We start from the raw sequence: 24,689 nt of genomic DNA, 5'->3' as shown, positions 1-24,689 counted from the left end.
TTGAACTAAACTACTCAGTGGGAACCTAGAGATGGAATGGTACTTTAGTGATACTTTCAAATATCTTATCTATCACACATTCGATACATCTGATTTTAATTTCAAGTTCTTTGCTTGAATTAATTTTGGTTATTTTCCACTAAAAATTATTCTTCATAATTAATTCACATTGTAATTTGAGAATTCAGTGTTTTGACCTCTAGAAAAATCCTTATTATGACATATAACACCAAAGAAGACTATGGGAAGTGTTTTTAAATATTTGTTTTATTTTATTTATTTGAGAGAGAGAGAGAGAGAATAGGTATACCAGGGCCTTCTGCCACTGCAAACAAACTCCAGACACGTGTCCCTTTGTTTATTTTGCATACGTGGGTCCTCGGGAATCAAACCTGGATCCTTTGGCTTTGCAGGCAAACACCTTAAGTGCAAAACCATCTATCCAGCCCTACAGCAAATATTTTTACAGGGATCCTAAAATAATCCAGTATTCACCTTTGTTCACTTCAGCACTTCAGTTTATTTCTCATATGACTCCTGAACATTATTTGTATGTTGTAATGAGCATATTATATGATTCATGCAAAATTTCAGATTCTTTAAGATAATACTGTGTGAATATTTGTACACATGATGAAATAATGTTATCAAATACTTGACAACATAAGGAACATAAGCAATTTAAGAAAGGACAATTTTATTTTACATCATGGTCTATGGTCTATGATGTAGGTCAGTGCCTACATCATAGCTTGACTGCTGACAGTGACTTGGTCCTGCATGGAGGGAGCTGCACAGATTAAGAACCAAAAGGTTCTGCCTTAATTGAACATGTAATAACCCTCAAGGCCCATTTCCCAGAGACCCACTTCTTGAAACTAGCCCCCATCTTCTAAAAGTTTTATAACTTCTCAAAACAGTAACATCAGCTGGAGACCAAGTGTACAAACACATGAGACTGTGAGGGACATTTCTCATTCAAACCATAAAAATAATCAAATTAAAATATTATTCCCAAAGAGTCAGACTTGGTAGCACATGTCTATCATTCCTTGCCTAAACAGAGAGCTCCTGTTATAAAAGGTGCTAATAGAGATTTATAAGGCTCTAAATAAATAATACCTTCAGAATAGACTCATGTAAATCTTACAGTAAGGCAGGAACTTTATCTCAAAGTTGATTTAAGAGAAATAGAAATGGCACTTGGAGGATAACCAGTGTAAGGAAAAGTAGGAAAAGGTAAGCTACCCTCAAGGGGCCAGTCCAACTTTGGGGCTATGAAGCTGGTATCTCACAGCAAAAGAATAGTTTCAGTAGAAAGAAAACTTCAAATGCATAAATGTTTGTTTGCATTTACTAATTTAATGATTTAAATATCTCATTTGAATCATTTTTTACTTGAGGCTTTCACTTCTATGGCATTACCATAAAGTTTCATGCCTAAAACAGGAATTCACGAATAATAAAACTCATATAAGTGAATACTTTGCAAGATGTCTGTGTATCATGCATATAGTAGTAGTATTCTAAATTCTTCCACAGTCATTAGTGCCATGTTAATAAACCTAAGAAACACAACTATTGAATTTCTCCTAAAGTGCATAAAAATTTTCCATGGTCATTATTATTTAATTAAATTAAAAAATGTGACTATGGCTTATTTTTGAAAAAAAATTAACAACAATTCTTGAGCTTGCTATGGCATAAACATAACATCTTTTGGAATCTGTGTTCCATTTGTTCCTGCTGATTTGGCTGAGTACTCTGCTCAGAGCATCCCAAGCCTGAAGTAAAGGAAGTGGTTGGGCTGCCTGCCCCCACCCAGCCCTGAAGCTGAATCTGCTTCTAAAATAATCCTGTTTGTTCAGTAGTCAGTCTATACAGCTGTAAGAATAAGGGCCCTGCTTCCTTGCTGACTACTAACTAGCTACAGATCACACTCAGGTTCCAGTGGGTCCCAGCATCCCTTGGTCAGTGCCTACATCTACAAAGCCAGAGTGGATATCAGCACTGTACTTTGTTATATCTCCTCCACTATATTCATACTTTTTTATTATTATTTTTTTTTTTTGGCCTTGCTTTGCAGGAGTAGCCCTGTAATCTTCAGGAGACCTACAAGGATAATTGAAAATAAAGAGTAAAATTTATTCTATCTTCAAAAATCTCTTTTGTTACATAAAGCATCCTTTGTTTACATGAAGGAAAAAGAGAGCAGAATAGAGGTCCTCTCTTAATTAAGAGGCTATGATTTGTGATGGTTTAATGTGGATCAACAGCACCAAGGGAAGTGGGGAACCAAAAGAAAATGGTTGACATTTACTTTTCCTATTCACTTGGAATAGTAGCCAACACATGATGTGTCCATACAAAATTTATACTTAACAAAAACAAAAAGAGATACTTTGGTGGCTACAGAAATGTTCTAAAGGCACAACTTCTTCCTATGCATGAAGTTCCTATTTTAGGATACATGGGGTTTTCACATGCCTTTTCTCTCTCCCAACTTGGAGGATGGCCATACCTTTCTGGAGTGGCTTTCTCAAGAAAATCTTATTTCCTGAGTTGCAAATGTCGTGTCCTTCCATGGATCCTTATGTGTCAGGGTGACCTGATTCCAAGCCAGGGAATGGAGAAAGGGCAGCAGAAAGGCTGCCAGGATGACAGCTGGATGGACAATGGGCCATCACTGCAGAGTTTGCAGCCAGTAGAAGGGAGGATCAGAGGCCATGAGAAACCCTTAAAATACACTTATAAGACAACTCAGCAAACGAGTATTAGCAGAACTAGAAGCCCATGGTGAGAAAGAGAGGTGACCTAGAGTCCAGTAGATAGGGATGAATTGTACATTCAGAGGTACGTAATGCTTCCTCTCATGTATTGATTTTAATGTTATTTTAGGATAGATCAGAGGCAATGACAGGCTATCTGAAGGACTAACAATCCCTGTAAGACCAAGTTAATATCCCTGAAGGGACAACTAAAATAATGGGAATGGATTTAGTTTATCATTTTGTCCCATTTTGCAACTTGCTATGCCAAACTAAGTGGGGATGTGGACAAAAATGTAATGATTTTGTGGTGAAGAAAGCTCTTAGATTATTATATTTTTACTAGATAAGAATAGTAATTATTTTTAAAAGTTAACTAGTTTCCTCACAAGTGGATAACATATTTGAGATCAATGCCTGTCATTATATTCACAGCTATCTGTTAAATACATTTGTGATTGAAACAGACATAAAATGGCTCATGAATGTCATTTTATTAAACTTCATAATTTTGATTAAATTCAATTATAATATTTCCCCTTAGAGTCTATTTACAACAGAAAGCTCCTTCACTGAGAATGTGACTGTAGACTAACAGTGATCTCTGCCCTATTCCACAGCATGGGAGCCTCACTTTCCGGATGTGTGTACCCATTAATGAAAGTGTATAGAGCCTACATAAGGCAAGCAATAAGTCAGCCGACTATATATTACTAGCCACATTAATAAGCTTCATTAATTAATATATTTAACCACATTAATAAGATTCATCTGAAGTATTAATTTTTCTATCATGAATTTTGCTAAGATGACTGCACTCATCTTTAAAGGAGGCATCCTGATAATAATATCAAAAGTAAGCCATTCCAGGATGTAAAATATTGGAAAAGTAAGAAGATGCTCATATAGTCAAAAGCCACAGAAATTTGTTGTTCTATGTGTATCATGAACATATGAAAACATGACAGTTTAAGAACTTATAGGTAACAGAATTCATAGTCTCTTCAGATGAGAACTTGAAGATCCTATGGAGGAAGTTGTAAATGATTTGTTAGGCAAAGTCTCAAAAATAGAAAGTATGTTGTCTTGCTTTGGGGCAAGGAGAAAAGGAAAGTGCCAATATGAGAGGAAACCTTTCACAGAGGAATTCATGGAAGGCGGAATAGACTTGAAAGGCCCAAGACAGAGTTAACAATTTGAACTAATGCAATGCAAGAACACTGGAGCCTGTGAGTCTTAAATAGCATTATATGCCCTGGCTTACCTGTGATTACACTGGAGGATAAGTTGAAATGTAGGGAAAGAGAAGTATAATATTAGAAATTATTTAGACTTCTTGTCAACTAGTAGGAACATAATTGTGGTTTGCAAAAAATATGGTAAGAAACTAAGCACATTGTAAAAATTAGATATTGGATAAAATATGAAGCTAATGTGACCTGCTAAAGAATAAGAGGGCAGCAAGGAAATAAAAGAGACAAAGGAAATGATGAAAGTAGCATTAGATTTTGCTGTTCCAAAGAAATACTAGAAAATAATAATTGATCTATAATGAACAACTTACATGAAGGAAAAAATAATACTTTGATTTTTTAGTCTCTGTGCATTTTGTATTCAGGGAGATAGGATAACTAAAAAAGACACATTTGGAAAGATTTCATCTAGATGTCTCATCAGATAGGCCTTTCAGGTACTCCAGTGCAAATCAAATTTAGAGTTATATGTACAAGTTGAAAAGTAAGAAGAAAATACAGAGAGACATTTATAAACAAGGACCAGGGATTCTTATTCACTTATTTAGAGTACTTGTACCTCAAATCAATAATGATATGTAACTTTATTTTTGACAGTCTTAAGTCTCTGGTGATTAACATAGGCTAGAAGCTTCCTTAGTATTTATGCATCTCAATTTCCATGTTAATTAGTGTTATATTGTGGATGTTTCTAGAAACTCCCACCTGCCTTATATTTCCCATGAATGTATTTATATAACAGTCAGTTGTCTATTCATTTCTCCAAAGCTATTAATGTCATTATCCTACTGCTTCACAATGAAACTACAATGCATTTCCTGAAAGCCCCATTTCATGAGATAAGTCTATCATTCATGCAAGAAAACTTCTAGTCTCTCAAATTTTAGTGATTATATAGTCCTGATTATCTCTCAAAACCTTATTTGATAAATATGTTATGCATTACAAATATTCCTTCTTGCTGTTCCTTTCTCCCTTAAGAATTACCTGAGTTCCCCTAATATTCCTTTGGACAGCAAGCAGCTTTTACTACCTGTGAGTTCTTACTAACACTCTGTTTCAAATGAGTCATTTGTTGTTGTTGTTTAAAATAACTCATTTATCCAGGCATAGTGGCCCACATCTTTAATCCCAGCACTCCGGAGGCAGAAGTAGGAGGAACGCTGTGAGTTTGAGGCCACTCTGAGAATACAGAGTGAATTCCAGGTCAGCCTGGACTACAGTGAGACCCTACCTCGAAAAAATAAAAACCAACAACAACAAAAACTCATTCATGGCATCCATGAACAATATTGCATATGTTTGTATATTTACATATTACTGACAAACTCTTATGTTTGATCTATAAGATATTCCAATGCAAATAAAAATACTAAAATATTTTAGGTTTCTCCACAAGTAATGAAATAAAACCATACCACTAATGTAATGGTATCAGGAAGTTGGGATTTTGTGAGGTGGTTAGTATATGATGAGATATAAGAATTAGAGCCTTATTAAGAATAATTAGGTAGCCTGTAGCAAAGGATACAGAAAGTACAAGCAAGAGGATGAAAAGAAACACTTTGCAGTGCTGTCTTATACAGAAGAAGTGATCACTGCACTCATGACTTCATAGCCACTGTTGTTCATTGAAGACCTGAACATTACTTGGACCACCAGCATCCTGCCACACATGGTTGAGGAGGAAAATCAACATCCAAACAGAGGAAGGACCAGTCAGAAAGAAGAAGGACTTCAGTGGAAGGGGCATATGGAGGCGACAATTAAAGGTAACGGGAAGAGATGTTCAAAATACTATATACACATGTGTGGCGGTTCAATTCAGGTGCCCTCGATCCCCATAAATTTAGGTGTTCTGAATGCTGGGTTGCCAGCTGATGGAGACTTGGGAATTAGCACCTCTTGGAGTCAGTGTGTCGTTAGGGGAGGGCTTATAGGTCTTATAGCCAGTTTCCCCATACCAGTGTTTGGCACCTTCTCCTGTTGCTATGGTCCACCTTCTATTGGTCAGGGGGTGATGTCCACCTTCTGCTCATGCTATCATTTTCCCTGACATCGTGGAGCTACCCCTCAAGTCCATATGCAAAAATAAACCTATTTGTCCCACAAGCTGCTCTTGGTGGGATGATTTCTTCCAGCAATGTAAACCCGACTGCAATAGTAAAGTGGTACTGAGGAGTGGGATTGCTGCTACACACTTGACTGTGTGACTTTGACCTTTTGGAGCTGGTTGTCAAGAGGAATATGGAAGGATTTGAAATTTTGGACTAAGAGATGTCTTGCAATGCTGTAAGAATTTTCTGGTTAAAGTTGAAAGACTTGAATATACTAAGAACTATGGACTGTGAGATTTGGCTTATAAAGGTGAGAAAAAGGTTTGTCTGGACTGGGATAGCAGTTTGTGTGGGAAGCTTGCTGTTATGCCCATGTCCTGAAAAGTTGTGCAGGGTTGATTTGTGGTAGAAATGAATTGATGTGAGCAGAGGGATATGGCACAGAAAGAAAACTATTTGGGTGAAATATTGCCAGTTCCACTGCAATTAAGAGATTACAACTTTTGAGACTGGGCTAGCTGACTCTTTTGGAGGGGGCTGAGTGCTCAAGAAGTGCCCTGCATTAACAAATTGGCACCGAACATGGTATTGTGGAGTATAAGAAATGCAGTAAAGAGAGGGCCATTGAGTTTGCAACACGGTCTTGTGGTTTGGAAAAGGCTATGGGCAGAGTGAAGCAGGTAGGCTGGATACCTGCATGGAGACCCGATGGAGCCATGGGGATGAACCGTGGATTGCAGTGGGGACCCAGTGCAGTTGCCAGGGCCGTGAGATAGCTGCTATGGAAAGCTGTGGGGCCCAGATGAAGTTTTCCAGAATTGTGAGTAGCTTCGCTGGAGGGATGGAATTGGAACTCCAGAGGCTTTTTGCTGGTTAGAATTATCAAACTTGGAGATTTGTCACTGGCTAGGGTTGTTGGAATTGAAGTTGCAGAGTTTGATGTTTTCCCTGATTGCTTTAAATCTTGTATCCGTTGAATATTTCTTTGCTATGCCCAATGCCATCTTTTGCAATGTGAGTATTTATTCTGTGCAATTATGGGTTTTGGGGGAAATTTTTGGCATTATGCCTCAGTTTAAAGATCTTAGACTATGGGGATGTTTGAACATCATTGGGATCGAGAAAAACTGTGAGGACTTTTAAAATTGGATTGAATGTATTGTATTATACATCATATATGGATATCAGTTTATGGGGGCCAGGGGCAGAATGTGGTGGTTTGATTCAGGCATCCCCCATAAATTTGGGTTTTCAGAATGCTCGGTTCCCAGTGATGGAGACATGGGGATTAGCACCTCTTGGAGTCAGTGTATTGTTGGGGGAGGGATTATGGTTGTTAAAGCCAGTTTCCCCATACCAGTGTTTGGTACACTCTCCTGTTGCTATGGTCCACCTTCTGTTGGCCAGGGGTTGATGTCCACCCTCTGCTCATGCTATCATTTTCCCTGCCATTGTAGAGCTTATAAGCCAAAACTGCCTGTATTTGCTGAAAAGCAAACTAATAAATTTTAAAACTATTTCTTCCATTTTAGCTTTATTAAGCCATAATAAAATATAAAAAAAAATAAATAAACGTCTTTTTCCCACAAGCTGCTCTTGGTTGGGTAATTTCTTTCAGCAGTGTGAACCTGACTGCAATAACATGTATAAAAATCATCAATGAATGTTTAAAAACTACATATATGCATGTACAGATAGATAGATGATGGAGACCTTGTATGCATTATACCTCACTAAGTACATTAGCAAAAAGATCAAAATAATAATGGTATTACCATGGGATTTTTTTATAATCATGTAAAATGTTAATAAAAATTAAATTAAAAAATAATAATAGTAAGGGAGAGTATACAGATAGTTTGCTCTGTTTTGCTTACTGCTTTGTGTGAATGAATAGAAGATGGCCACATTCAAAACAAAAAGAAGGTTCTCACCTAAACTTGGCCTTGCTGAAGCCTTAATTATTTACTTCTAGCATCAATAATTGTGGGCTATAAAATTCTGTCTTCAATAAATCACTGAGTCTGTAAAGCTTTATTAAGCCAGAACAAACTAAGATGCACTCACATTATATGGTTTAATGTGCCATATAATATGGAACATATTCATTAGAAATACATATATATTTAAAATATTCAACATTTTAAATTTGTGAATGACATGATTGAGTTTCATAATTTTTAATTTATTTTTCTAAAGTCGAAACTTATTTTTAAAATGAAGAAAATTTTATAGGTCAATTTATTGCTATGCATGTTTTTTGCAACAGTGTGTATGAAATATTCTGCAAATATGGAAGCATGCATTGAACAAAATATATGCTTAATGAAAGTCAATTAACATTTAACAAAGTCTTATCAGCTTATCATTTTGCAAATCGTTTATGTTTTGGGATTTAGTATTAAGACAATGGGAATTTAGCTGTCAGAGATACCTGAAACTTTCCTCAAATAATTTAAATTTTCAAAGGTAGAACTTAACATTAGCACAGTGAATATTTTGTAATGAATTGAGCAGAACAAACATTATAAGTTAAAGTAAATTATTATGTTATTAGTATTTAACATTTTTTAGAACCTACCTGTTTTCATGTTTAACTTGGCTATTCATTAACAGAGGTCTGATTAATGTATAGGGGACCATGCACTGCCATATTTTACTAATGAGGAGAGTAAATGGAACTACAAGTGTGACACCTTAAGATATTATGACACTTTTATGTGTGGAAAATTGTACTGAATCCTGACAGTTTTAGTGTACCATTAAAGAGGCACCTTACACATTATGCCACTGACTTCCCAATAAACCATGAAATACTTTTATATTCCTTACATAACTATTTAACTGCTAGACCAACATAACCTTGGCCAAAATCTCAGTAAATTATACAGACATTTCCACCCCCTAAGAAGTAGGAATCAATAGTCAGGTGCAAAGGGCATTCAGTGAGATTTTATACAAAATGTGAGTGTCTTCTGAACTGCAGGAATAAAACACTTTAATGATAGGTGCATTCTTCATATATGCCTATGCAATATGAAGTGCATGATGTAAATTCAGTATAGAGACAATCCTGGGCATACAAAGTACAAATAAAGCCAGACTCATTTCAAAATATGTGCTGTTATATAGAGAGTTACCCCACTGATTATTAGACTATAGATCATACACATCAACATGCATAAAGCTGCTCTGTAATGGTGAACTGTTCATGTTCTCAGAAGGTCTAGAATTGTTCACCAATCTGATTTTGATACCTCTCTTACAGAACACAATGAGCAGTTGTCTTTTCATTGTTTCTGTATATGTTTTCCTTCACTGTAGATTACAATCATCTGATGTTCTATTATTATTTGAACACCAATAACCTGGTAAGCATTAGACACTCAAAGGATTGCTTCTGAGATACACACACACACACGTGTATGTATTCAGCCTTAACATTTTTCTTTTTTTTTTTAATTAACAAATTAGATTCCTTTATTTAAAACATCAGTTCTACTCAAAAATTAGCTATGTAAAATGAAGTATTGGAGACAGTTTCCAAATCAGATAGATTCAAGAAGTTCTCCTACTGGGGCTTGGCTTAGAATAAACCCTGCCTGAATACTCTGAAATTCCAAGTTTAAATAATCAATTGCTATTGATTTTTCACTTTTGTTCTGCCCACATTCAGTTTATTGTATATTTTCTGTGTATTTTCAATAATTGTACATTTGTATGTGATTATACCTTCTACCAATAAGTAGAATCAATAATGTGTGTATCCATGATAAGCAATAATCAATGTTAAGACAAATATCCCAGTCTGTAATTCAGCTTTTCATTGATATGTCACATTCTCTTGAATTTGGGAGCTATCCTGAATTTATGACAGACACCTTTATTTCCTGTTTTCCCTGTATTGCATTGGAATTCATGTGTGGCAGAAATGAAGAGATACCAATGGCTTGATGTAACTTATCTCTAGTGCCTGAACTTGGCTTTGTCACTGTGAACAGCAGCAGGGAAGACTGACGGGCTCAGCTGGCATCGATCCCACCACTCTAGAACACAGAGGTAATTGCAACATCCCCACAGTCACAAAACAACAAAATTGAGCATCTGTGTCTATTGAGAAATGCATAACTAATACAGGTAGCTGGTAATGATACCACTGACATTTCAGAAAAAAATATTAGAAGAGTACTGAAGATGACTCCTTCCCATGCTAAGTTTTTTTTTTTTTTTTTTTATAAAGGAGCTCTGTAACACATATAAAGTTCTAATGATTTTATCACAAATATGATAGCCAAGGTTGAGGCACTAAAAATAAATATCACACACACACATGTATACACACACACACACACACACACACACACACACACACACATATATATATATATATATATATATATACACACATATATACATAATATCTATAATGTACTTTAACAGGAAAGATAGAGTTAGGCAAATTGTCCTTTATGATAATGTACAGAAAATTCTCTTGTAAAGATCATATGAACTAGCTGTAAGTATTTAAAAATGCTTACACATAGTAATTTTTTTGTAAAATCACTCATAGTATTAGTCATAACTGATATCATGCAGAAATTCTAAATATGCTAATGGCAATCTGTTCTAATGTATACTGAACTTCCCAAACATGAAACAAGGCAATAGAGCATGTAGTATTAGAAATTCAGACTAAAGTTGGCCATGGTGGCACACTCCTTTAATCACAGCACCAGGGAGGCTGAGGTAGGAGGATTGATGAGTTTCAGGCCACCATAGAATTATATAGTGATGTCCAGGCAAATATGGGCTAAAGTAAGACTATACCTCAAATTCTTCCTGCCCTCCCCTCCAAAAAACCAAGAAGTGTACTACTGTACTACTTCACTAGTTAACAGATTAGGATCATCAATTCCATTTTTTAGGATAACATATCTTACCTGTCACTTACCATATAAAAAATAGTCCCTGAAGCCATTTGAATTACTACATGACTTTCTCCCTTTTGATATCCTGAGTAGTTCTGAAAAAGGGCTAACTCTTTGGCTTTTGTTTATACAACAACTTGACTTAAACACCTTTTTGAAGATTTACATTCCATATTTTCATAATAATTGAATACATGACCCAAAAATAGATCTCATAAGCAAAAGTAATTAAACATAGAACTAAAGAGTCCATTCTTTACTGAAATTATTGTAGATTGGCAATGAAAATTTACTGAATTACTTTTCATTTGGTGAGATATCAGTCATCATTAATTTTTAGAACAACACTAAACAGTTCATATTTGTTAAGCTCAGTTAAAGTTTATGTCGCAATTTATCTTGCTCGTTGCCTCCCTCCTCTCTCTGTGATAGTAATTTATCACAAACTCAGCTAGTCTTGTACAATCTCCTAGTTCTGTCAACAACTTCTTAAGTGTATGTTCAGCCCTCTCTGACACTGTTATTTCCCTCCTCATTTACTCCCCCCACTTCAACCTTTTCCTGTCTCTCTCCTTCCCTGATTTTCTTCCTTCTGTCCAGAGAAAAATACCTAAGATTTCTCTGAACTACATTCTACTGACATGGAATGTTGTGCTTAGGGGTACTTCCTAATTTCTCTGATAAATGTATAACGTAAGTGTTGCATTGCTTCACATCCTATGTGATCTTTTCTGGCTGTGTTTTAACTATGGTGACATGTGATGAGGCTGCTGAACTTTTCATAGTCTGAAATATATTGCTTTAGTCTCATTAGGATGTCACATTTCTAAACATGAATGTATGCCCTCCTTATCACAATTCCTGTCACATTATTTTAAAAACACTGTTCCACATTTTTCAGATGACATGGTTCTGTTCTCAACATGTTCACAATATCCGGACAAACTGGAAAATCCTTACAGACACACTCTCCCACATTGTTTCCCTACTAGTGATGACTCATGAATGGAAGAAGAGCCTTTGGCTTTGTTAGCAGTTTCTACACCATGCTCAAGTTCACTCGGCATGTCATGTCAACAATATGTGAGATGATTCAACCTCCAAATTTAAACAAACCAGACAACATAGCATTCACTCTGCAAAGTACTGTCTCCCCACCAACTTTTCATTGCTAAACTGATTTTACTTTTGTTCAACACAAATCCCATGCCTGGCTTAATGCCAACTTCTGTTTTCTGTTTTCTCATCAGCAATGTGTTTTGCCATCATTTAAAAAGCATTTGTTTATAAAGAAATATTAAATGACTTAATTTCCTATACAAAGAGTACCAACAATACCATGTTCGTTTAAGGAAAAAAAATCTTGTGATTGAAATATTGCAAAATTAAATCTACAAAATAACTGTTCCTTAAATATTGTATTAATCACTAACCCATTTTAAATACATTACTGACAGATTCTCTTTGGTATATATAAAATAATGGTTGTCCAACAACATAATGAAAAATGACAGATATAAATGATAAATAATCACATGCATTAATATATGCATAAAAATGTGGCAAACTTGAATTTTGAATATTTATATCTCGCTTTAAGAAAGAAAAATGTGGGGCGCAAAAATAATGTCAGAGCCACATGTTGGGTCATGATATGCAGAGACATTTATAGTACCAATAACTGTGGGCTAACTCCACAATGCATGACCCATATACCTCAACAAGGAGGGGCCAATGGGGAGGGCGTAGGTCATGGATGAGCCTAATAATGGTACCAAACTGCCTGTACTTGCAGAATTGAAAACTAATGAGAAAAAAAAAAAGAAAGAAAAATGTATGTATATTCAGTAAGGTTAGCTATCTGGCCCACCTTTGAAGCTACAGAAAAATTACATAAAATTGAGGTACAATGGATCTAATAAGGTAAATCAAAGAGAAAAACAGAGCAAATACAGCTTGGACTAATGGGTAAATAGGATTCTATACTTGGATGAAGTAGCAGGAACACTGAATAGACAATGGCAAGAAATAAATGACATTTGTAATTTTTTATAAAAGACTGAATTATGATATTAAAATATTCTGAATTTTACCATACATAACTTGATTTTTTAATTCCTTCCCTGTCAAGTTGAAACAAGAACACAGTATCAAAGGTTTATACAAGGGTTTATATGCACTGATGAACATACTCACAAACTCTGAATGATTATGACTTAACATGAAGAAAGTTGAAGAGAGATGATGGTAGAATCCAACATTTACCCTATGCATGGCCATATAATGAATACTTTAATCAAATGTCAATGAATTTATGAAACCTATGCCCTCAAAAGTTTAAGCTACTTTATAATTATCTTTTATTCAGCACTGAGAAAATATCATTGAGATCATAAAAATAACATTAGTAACCAATCTTAGGAGTAATTCTATTAGTGAAAACACTAGACATTTCTCTAAACTCACATGATCATCTATCTCATATTGGAAGGCACACATTCATTCATGCAACCAACACATCTGGTAAATGAACATATTGTTTACCATTTTATTTCATATGGTTGGTGTTTGTTTCCAGCATGATAATAACTCATCACTTATCTACCTTGCTTTGTAGCATATCTCTCAGGCCTGACAAAGCTTTCTCAAATTCTATTCAGTTCTTTGAGGCTCTTTAATTTGAAGCAAACTATAATATGCAGAACATGGTAAAATTGACTAGAAAGAGAGATGAATACAAAAGATTAAGTTAAGGAAAAATATGTTATGGATTCTTATAGGACAAAAGTGATGACTTATTGGATAAAGTGCTTGTCACTAAAGAGTGAGTCCCTTAGTTCAGATCACCAGAAACCATGTAAAACCAGATGGAGTTGGCTAAGCTTCTGTAATACCAGTCTACTCTTAAAGCAAAATGGCAGATATATGCAAGAGAACATCCCAAAGCTCATAGGCCAGCTAGTATGTGCTCAAGTGAACAAATGATCCTGCCTCAAACAAGGTCAGAGGTTAGCATTGACATCTAAGGTTGTCCTCAGACCTCACACATGTCATGGCATGTGCGTGCTTGAATTCACACATATAACCCACAGAAAGAAAGAAAGAAAGAAAGAAAGAAAGAAAGAAAGAAAGAAAGAAAGAAAGAAAGAAAGAAAGAAAGAAAGAAAGAGGGAGGGAGGGAGGGAGGGAGGGAGGGAGGGAGGGAGGGAGGGAGGGAGGGAGGGAGGGAGGAAAATAATGAAGGAGGAAAAGAGACTGGTAATTGAAAATTTGGATAGTCCTCTTCCTTCTTTGGATGGGAAATCTCAGTGTTACTGTCACACAGCAAGGACTTCAGGTATGTCAATACAAATTCCCTCCAGTGCAGCATCCTTACTACACCGGTGATATTAATCAAACTGAAAGACCTTCAATACAGACATGCAGCATGGTGAAATCACCACAGAGTGGCCTTTTGATATGCTTCATTTATTCCTCATTAAAAGATTAATTTAATCATCTTGTTTATTAAGTGCTAACTTTGTATGGCAATATCATTTCCCTCCTCCCTGTCTCCACTCCACTGAGGGTCTTCCGTAGTGGGATTGTTGATATTCACCATGGAGTTGTGGGTTTTCAGTTGTGAAACAATCAGTCAGTCATTGGGTGAAGGGGGCAATGTCACTGGATGTTTTCACATATAGTATTCGGGGAATTTAATGAAACTGTGTCCTATATGTATATGAGCTCCAAGGTTCATTTAAGGACAGAAGTCAATGATGTGTTTGTCCTTCATGATCATTGTTAATCAAATATCCTGTAATATGTGGGGTGTCTGCTCTATAAAATGTAGAATAAAATGAATTACAGATGGAATTTCAAATCTTTGTATCAAACACATATTATTAAAGGGATAAAATGTCTGAATTATACTACAAGAAGTAAGTTGATGGATATCCTCAGAAATAAGAATTTTAATTTTTTTAAAAATTTTATTTATTTATTTATTTGAGAGCGACAGACACAGAGAGAAAGACAGATAGAGGGAGAGAGAGAGAATGGGCGTGCCAGGGCTTCCAGCCTCTGCAAACAAATTACAGACGTGTGCGCCCCCTTGTGCATCTGGCTAACGTGGGACCTGGGGAACCGAGCCTCGAACCAGGGTCCTTAGGCTTCACAGGCAAGCGCTTAACCACTAAGCCATCACTCCAGCCCAGAAATAAGAATTTTAATGTAGGGCTAAGGAGATTACTCAGTAGATAAAAGTGTTTCCTTATAAATACTGCCGGCCAGAGTTCAGTTCCACAGTGTGTAAAGCAAGATGCATGAGTGGCACATGCATAAACACAAAGGGGAAGGTGTGTGGAAAGAGACAGAGAGAGAGAGAGAGAGAGAGAGAGAGAGAGAGGGAGAGAGAGCAACCAGAATCTAAGTACAAGGCCTCAGAAGAAACATACTGTTCAGACCAGAGATAGGATAAACTAATAATTTTTGTAAGAAACCTAGTCTCTAGAGTTTTTTTACAACAGTCCTAACAAGTACATCTGAATTTATGGAAAACACTGTTTGTATGCATATCCATGACAAATCTACAAAGTATAAAATCTTTTTATGCTAAACTATTCTCCTGAAAGCAGCAGAATCTCTGTAATTCAGGAGATTTATTCTGTTTTGTTTTTATTTTTATTTATTTGTGTGTGTGAGAGAGAAAGAGGCTGATAGAGAGAGGATGGGAACACTATGGCCACCAGCAACTGCAAATAACCTCCAGATGCATGTGCCGTCTTGCACATTTGGCTGATGTGGGTCCTGAGGAATCAGACATAGGTCATTTGGTTTTTCAGGCAAGAGCCTTAACCACTAAGCAATCTCTCCAGACCAAAACATTTATTCTCTATTTCAAAATCACATTTAAAGTAGAGCTTAATCACACAGCTTCTGTGTATTCACACAAAGTGACAAAAAATAGGTCCCAATGTAGTTCTTTTGTCTTTTCTGCCTATCATACATGCCACCCAAGGTAAGATTACAGCATTGAATGGACTCATAAGACCTTGATAACTACCAGTTCTGAGACCATTCCACCATTCTTCTCCATGTCATTATTCTTCTTAAGAACATGGTGTCAGTGTGGTCATCCCAAAGGGTTCAGTGAGTAGTGCTGCCCTCCTATGATGACCTGATAGAGATACATAGTAATGGGAGCTGCTGCTCATTCCTCACCACTGCTATACCTATGTGCTAAATAATCAATGAAACTGGTTAAGTAAGAATAGCATATCTGGGCTGGAGAGATGGCTTAGCAGTTAAGCGCTTGCCTGTGAAACCTAAGGACCCTGGTTCGAGGCTCGGTTCCCCAGGTCCCACGTTAGCCAGATGCACAAGGGGGCGCACTCGTCTGGAGTTCGTTTGCAAAGGCTGGAAGCCCTGGCGCGCCCAGTCTCTCTCTCTCCCTCTCTCTGTCTTTCTCTCTCTGTCTGTCACTCTCAAATAAATAAATAAATAAATAAATAAATAAATAAATAAATAAATAAATAAATAAAAAAGGATAGCATATCTGCTCTACAATGGTTTCATGGTTTCTATGTCTGTCTTTTATGAAATGACAGGGCTCTGTGCTTTATGTCACTGTTTCATGGTATTCATATTTGGAATAGGGTATGTTAAGCTATCTATCTCTTCCCTCAACCACATTTGCATTTGCTTTTGGTGATAAAATCACAGAAAAGTTTAAAATCTTACCCTAAAACTTCACTAATTCTCTGTTTAACAACAAATATAACCAGGCATAATTTTTGAGTCATCTATTTAATTGACTGTGCAAATATGTCACTTTAACAGATAAAAAATATGTTGTCACTTATGTACAGAAAGGATATCAAATATCACACACAGCAGTATAGAAGAGAGCCTAGGAGGAAGGGGGGGGGGGCATCTCACTCTAAGAGGAAAGCATAGAAATAGATTATAGGTTAAACCACAAAGAGGAAACAAGTGTATTTAGAGCAGAAGATACTATAAAAGATTGCAGGCGTGTCAAATGCTATGCACTTCCTACATTCACATTACTACCAACTGGTTCAATGCTAAGAAAAAAAAAAATCAGAAAGTTGGTAAGATTGTAGTTATGTTTTACATAAACTAAAAACAATACAGTAGTTACATTCAAACAAAATCAACAGTTTCTCTAAACATTTCTAAGTAGAGAAAGAAATATGAACCAAAAAAGAATTCAGATAAAATTTAAAGGAAGAAGTAAAAAAAAGAAAGAAACCTGACTAATACTGAAACTACTGAATAAATAAGCACAATCCTATGATTAACTCTAAAGGTTATTTGTTTTAGGTAGATATAATGTTCCTTTTGAATCACTTTAAACAAACCTCTTATTGAAAACTTCCAAAATAGAATAGAATTGAGCCTTTGCCTGTTTTTGGAAAAGAACTGTATATGATCAATAAATTTTCCTTCTTAGAATTCTTGAATGCTAGGTGGTCAGTATAGTTTTCAACACAGTTAAGAAACATGAAAACTCTCATTTCCCATTAAAGTATAAAATGTGTTTTAAGTTGTCTGGGTTTCATGAAGTCTAGCCTGCAGGTATAGAATTGGTATGTGCTAGAGGCCACAATTTCTTTGAACTTAGCAGTCTTTATTGCCCATTTTAATTAATTTTCTTTGTCACATTCCATATATTTTCTTTACAGCATTCAAGGGACTACTCAGAGGTGCCCCAGGGTGGCTAATTTAACACCTGAAAATTCCATTATTTTTTTCCTATGTTTCAGATTGACTAGTGGGTAATGTTTTGCATGAGTGTGGCACAGAAAATTCCCATAGCAGACATTTTATTTTCAAATAGGTATCCATTAAAATCTCTTAATAAGGACAGCATATTTTCTTTGAAGTTCCTGGGCAGGACCTCCTGTAATTCCTGTGTTGCTTTTATTTAGCCAGAACATATAAGTACTCTAGTGTTTGTTCTCTGCTCAGATCTCATTAGTGTGGTGTTTGCATTCACTATTTAGGTAATGATGAAGAATTTTTTATTTGAATACTGCCACTGGGAGTATATCATGTGAGCATGTGCATGATTTGATTAGAAATTCTCTGTGTATTTATGGCTGAATGGGACACAGAAAAATGAAGACACAATATCTCACACTTATGTTAAATTCAAACTTATAATTCAAGAATAATATCCTCTGGGGTAAATCACCTAATAGCCCCTCAATATCTTTAGGAATAAAAGAAAGATTATAACAGTGTTTTGTTCATACAATTAGTATATAAATTGGAAAGCACCTAGCAAGCTGGAAAGCAATACTGAATGCTTTTCATTGGGGAAATCAATATAGCATGTGATTATTAAGACATACTGCAACATCATATATACAGTGATCACATATCCATTACCAATAATTTTAGATCACTGTGTCTTCAGGTCCTCTCCTGCACTTCCTAGCCACTTGACTTCCCTCTGCCTCAGTATTGCTTACTCATTGAAAATGTTAAAAAATAAATAAACAAACAAACAGATACTCTAGGCTACATATATAGTTCAATAGATAAGGCACTTCCCTGCAATACCTAACATTCCAAGTTTGTGACCTTTTAGAAAATCCAGCATTAAGTTCAGGGAATTTCCATCACAATAGCAGAGTTTGTTGGTGTTTTCATACTTGTATACTAGGACTCTGTATAACTGTTAATCTATCTTTGGCTTCTGAGAGGAAGGGTAGGAAAGAAAAGCTCAATATCATAATTTAGTCTTATAAAATATATAAATACATTATTTTACTTTCAATAAAAATGAAAATATTTTACTTATTCATTTGAAAGAGAGAGAGAGAGAGGGAGAGAGAGAGAGAAAGAATGGGTACACCAGCTGGTCTAGTCAGTGAAAATGAACTTGGCACATGTACCACATTGTGCATCTGACTTTAAGTGGGTAATGGGGAAATGAACTAGTATCCTTTGGCTTTAACAGAGGCACCTTAAGAGTTAAGTCATCTCTCCAGCCCCAAAATATATAAATTCCTATATTACCTAAAACAGGCATCAAAGAACTACTATCTTTTTAATGTATGGATAAGAAGTGAAATAATAATTATGGAACAAGAAAACAGGCAGGAGAATATTTAAGCAGATGGAAGGGATGAAAAGGGAACTTTATTAGCCATTACAGGGGCACATGATAGAAGCAGAAGCAGGGCATTATAAGAGGAATAGGTGTTATGAAAGACTGAATTTAGTACACGTGCAATATCTCCTGATTGTGTGTATCAACCTATGTGTCAATGTGAAGGTTTGAATATAGGACCCCATAGACTCAGGCTGGCGACTTAAGTCTCCAAAGGGTGAAACACTACTGGAGAAAAGGAGTATCACTGGGGGTGGATTTTGAATCTATGTCAAAGGTATGTTTAGAGCAGTTTGAGTTCTAACTGTTTAGTAGTGCTAGCTGTCAGTGGTGTTTCTCTGCTTGGTTGTAAGGAATTGAGCCAGCTTCTTCTGTTGTTGCTGGTGTTACCCTGGAATTTGCAAGCCTAAAATAAACCCCTTCCTCCTTTAAGCTGCTACTGGTTAGATCCTTATGTCAGCAAGGAACAACTGACTGTAACAGAAAATTGGTCCCAGAAGTGGGATTATTGTTATGATGAGTCTGACAATGTGGGTTTTAGTCTTTTGGAATTTGTGTGCTGAAGAAATATGAAAGGATTTGGTACTTTTTATTGGAGAAGCTTTACAAGGGTATAGTAAGCAGAGCTGGATAGCCTACTCTGCCAACAGCTTTGAAGTGCTAAGTGCAGAGAATTGTAGACAGTAAAGTCTGGTCTTATAGACTTTTAAATGGGGAAGATGACTTTGTTGGTTCTGAGCTACTGGTATAAAGACTGGCAGTTTTCTTCTGCCCATGCCTAAAGAGGTTGATCAATGTTTAATTAAAAGCAATGGACTAATGTCCACTGTGGAAGGTATAGAGCAGAAAGATAGGAAAGATACATACTTTATCACAAGAAAAATTCAAGCTAGGTTATAGACACAGAGGCTGGTTCTAAGTTTTTTTTGTTTCTTTTTTTTTTTTTTTTTTGGCTGTAGTTATTATGCAGATTTCCACAAGTTAGATAAGCCAACTGCTTTATATGAGGGCAATGGGCAGGCTACCTGAGATGAAAGATACACAAGAAAGTCTCAATGAGTAGGAATGCAAAGCCTTTTACAAGGAAGTCACTTAAAGGAAGACTTCTTAAGGCATATTCTACTTTTCAATGTTAAGGTTTATCACCCCTGCATTTACAAATTGGCTGTGTTGCTGCATAATTGGTGATGTGCAGCATGGTTGCAGAAGCTGCTGCTGAGTTGCAGAATGTGAGGCAGGGGTAAGTCTCTGTATGCGGTCCCCATCAGGCCTTGGTATGGGTCTGTGCAGATGGACCATGGTTTGAAGCAGAGATCTGAAGATGTTTTTGTTATATGAGTGCTGTATAATGGTTACCATGGAGTGCTATTGGCTCAGGATGAAAGATTTCCCCAGACAACTCAGTCCAGCTGGCGGGGCAGAGTTAGAAAATCCAGAGACTTTCATAAGTGGTTATAGATGCTGGACTTCAAATGCAAAAGCTTGATGTTTACCTAATGGTTAATGATGCATTTTACATTGGTCTAGTCTTTCCTTGTTATGCCTTTTACAATGGAAATATTTACTATGTGCCATTATGTGTTAGAAATATGGAACTTGTTTTGATTTTACTGGAGTTAAGAGATAATCTTAAATCTGAAATTAAACATTGGAATTGTGAATTACATTAAAGTTGACAAAGCTTATGCAGCCCTTTGAAGTTTGTCTAAATACAGTTTTTATTGTGAGAAGGACCTGATTCTATGGTATCCAGGGGCAGAATGTGATGGTTTGAATATATGCCTCTGTAGACTTACACTAGCCACATTAGTTTTCAGTAGACAGAGCCCTAGGCTGGGGAAGAGGTTATTTTACTGTGGGCAGATCTAAAGTCTAGACCTAAGGTGGACTATTATTTACTGTGGTGTTTTATGGCATTTTTCCCTTGAGCATAGCATGAAGGCAGCTTGAGATAGACAATGCTGTGGCCAGGTAGCTATGACAACTTTAGAGCAGAACAGTAAAGTGATAAAAAATCTATAGTAATGGTAATGGAGCTATTGACAACTCTCTAGTTGTTGGAATACGGGAGGGTCCCAAGACCCTCAACAGAAGTTACAGCATTGTTCCCACATGTCTCCCCCCACACATACCACCTACATACACAACTGTTCTTGACCTTAGAGTACTCAGTAAATGCTGAATAAATGAATATGTAATTAAATGAAGTAGCATCCATTAACATTTGAGTTAGGGGATATCAAAGCTCTTGTCTGGAGGCTCTTTTAATTATTTCTTCCATAGATTTGATTTTGATCTCTTACATTTCTTGTGGTGATTTTATTTTATGTTTTTTGATTGTAGGTATTTGGTCATAAATTTGAAATGGAGCAGCATTCTAATATTCTTTAACTTTATTCTTTAATATTCTTCATTCATAAAGAAGAAATAACTGTTCATGACATTTGTGTTCAGTTGCATATAGGAAAAAAATATATAAATTTCTGAAATAAGAAAGGACAATTAGAAGAGAGTACTGGCATTTACTTATAAGGGTACTGGAAATAGTTATTAGTAACCAGTATTGTGTAAGTAGCGTCAGTTTAATGAGCTCTTTAGTCCATCAATGCCAATCATTTGAAATATCCTTATTTGAACATTCCATACACTATTAAAATGTTACAGCTAAAGGCGACACACTACATTCTATCTGTAGGCATATTGTTGGAGTTATTATTTAGTCCTTTTCTTCTCTGCTATAGTTTGAAAAGTTTTAAAGAATAATTTAAATTAATCGTACACTTTTTAATAGGGCCATTATGTTTAACCTGATTTTATTCCTCAAAGAAATAAAATATGATTATATAAAGTCTTCTCTGAAGTAAGCTAAGATACATCAGAGATAGGTAAGTCATCCACGTGCTGCTATCTTAGCAATTACAATTTCATATTAAATGTTTAAGAACTAGAGGATAGATATTTTAAGGTAGTTCTTTAAGGGTAATCACACTTAAGAATGCTTATCAATATGTTTATGATATCAACTTAAGCTTTTCAATTAATTCTTTGTACATGAGAAACTGTATTTCAATCAGTAAATTTAGCAACATTTTTATCTTGTGCATTCTCTGTTTTTATAGTTGTGAATATAAAGTTAAGTTCCCTTATTTGTATATTTGTCCTTTGGAATAAGGTAAAATAGACAATTATTTTTCTCTCAAAAATGGCAGCTGTAAAAAAAAGTGGATATAGGTATTAGCAGATTCCTTGCTTTTTTATTTTATTGAATATTTTCGGCATATGCATTGCTGCCATTCAGTGCATCTATTTAAGTATTACCTGGATTCTATTTAGTGCTTCCATACAACTGTTATGTGATGCAGTGTTGGACATAATATTTCAGAGTAATTTATCCATAGATCTGTGAAAGAAATTGTTAGAAAATAGCATTCTGTTAAAAGCCTATATGGCAAATTAAAAAAAAAATAAAGCTTTGATAAAAACAGAGCATAAGGAAAGTATCATGTAAAGACTTACTATTTAAGATTGGCTTATAAAGACCTGGTTCCAATTATGCTAGAATTTTGAGAACTAAGATAATTTTCTTATAATGTTTTATGTTGGCATTAAAACTTTTGATATTTAAAACAGCAAATTGTATTCTATATAACTAAGTAAATATTCATTAAACACTATCAACATTGCATACTGTTGCTTTTTCAGTTTTATCAATAAAAGGGAACAATATTAACTGAGGATTTGACTCAAAGTAAGAAACACTGGATTATCATATTAAATTTACAATGTGTTTAAATGTATCCTCAGGTGTTTTCCTATCCTAACAAAATAGGAAGACTTGCTTTTATTTATACTAAAAGTAAGGCAGTAACACACAAAAACAAACAAAAACAAATTTATAGAATTAATGTGCCATTACACATTAAGTAATACAGGTGAGATGCTAGTATCAAATCAAAACAAATGAAAAAATAGATTACTAAAAATATAGGGCCAGATTTGGTATCATTCCTCATAACATACATATGTTTTAGAAAATTAACCTTTGACATGAAAAAATTATGAACTGTATATCAAACACTGATTTCATGACACAGATAGATAAGAAAAATCAAATATGCCCCTAGTAACACTATATGTCATATGGCATTGCAATATAAATTGGTTCTCTTAATGTCACAAGTAATGTGACCAAAGCTTGCCAATATGATTGATTTTTACTAAAAGTAACATGTTGGACATCACTGCAACAATAAAATTTCATCTAATAATTCTTCTTGGAAGATTGCATTTTCTTGGAGACACTTGGATTTCTGAATTTGATGGATTCAGACATATGGAGAACATGCTGTCAAGTTGGGAATGTCTCAAGCAACATAGAGCAGGGTAAGATATGTCAGCGAAGAAGCATTGCTCAGTGCTGTGAATGGCGTGAGAGAAGATCATACTGAAAGGGCAAAAAGATCAGTGGAATTAGCAATAAGAAAGCCTTTTGAAACCTCTGACAGAACTGTTTCAAAAGGATGATGGTCCCAAAATTTTATAGCAGGAGTTTCAAAGGTATCCTGGATGAGCAAGATGTAGATGCTGCAAATGCAGATTAAACAGGTCATGGTACTTACCTGTAATCCAAGAACTCAGAATTCTGGACCAGGAGAATTTTGAATTTAGAGTTAGCCTGAACTACATAGTGGTATTTTTATGTCAAAAAATATGTAAAGATGCAAATTGCTAAATATTTCAATCAATCTAGCTAAATAAAAAAGCCAATATTAATCTTAAGAAAGAATATAATTCCTGCAAAAGAAGGCAAGATATCTAGGGGCATTTTACTTGAATATTAAATGTAAACTGAGAGGCTTATAAGGAAAAGACAAAAAGCAGACTGGTGAAAAACCAGAAAGAATTAGGGAATAAATCCAAATGATTAATGTACATGGTCAGAAAGAATCCCAGTGAATGTTAATGATGCTACCCTACCTTTAACAAATTTTGAACAAATGTGCCCCTCTCCTCCCTATCCCAGGTCTTGGTTGCAAAATCTATGGTTTTCCAAATAGGACTGGATATATTGTAATACAAACATTGGTGCTAGATGCTGTGCTTCATTTGCAATGAAGTGCTGAGGAGATACCTCAATGAGGTACTTTATTAATAACATGTCTGTCTTCAGAGACAATGTAATTTTCTTCAGCATTGAAAGACCTGAGTAGCTCAGAGGTCCTCTTATGTTCAGGTTTTAGTCTGGACACTTTCATTGGAACAATGAAGTTTCCACAGTTCTCATCTATAAGGAAGTGTTGAAACCCAGAGCAACATGCTTTGACATACTGACACTTTATCTGGGACATCTATTGTCTTTTGTATGCCCTTTAAAACAGAGTTAGTAATATAGTTGGTGCATCTGTGTCTGTTAACACATACCTATCTCTTCTCTACCTTATTCTTTGAGAAAAGGTCTTAAGACAAATTCATAACTGACTTATGGAACTGGACTAGCTGTCCAGTGAGCCTCAGGGATAAACTGTTACACAGGTATGCACCATCATTCATGCCATTTACAT

This window comes from Jaculus jaculus, chromosome 7 (genome assembly GCF_020740685.1).
Source record: "Jaculus jaculus isolate mJacJac1 chromosome 7, mJacJac1.mat.Y.cur, whole genome shotgun sequence".
NCBI lineage: Eukaryota > Metazoa > Chordata > Mammalia > Rodentia > Dipodidae > Jaculus > Jaculus jaculus.
This window is presented reverse-complemented; position numbering follows the sequence as displayed.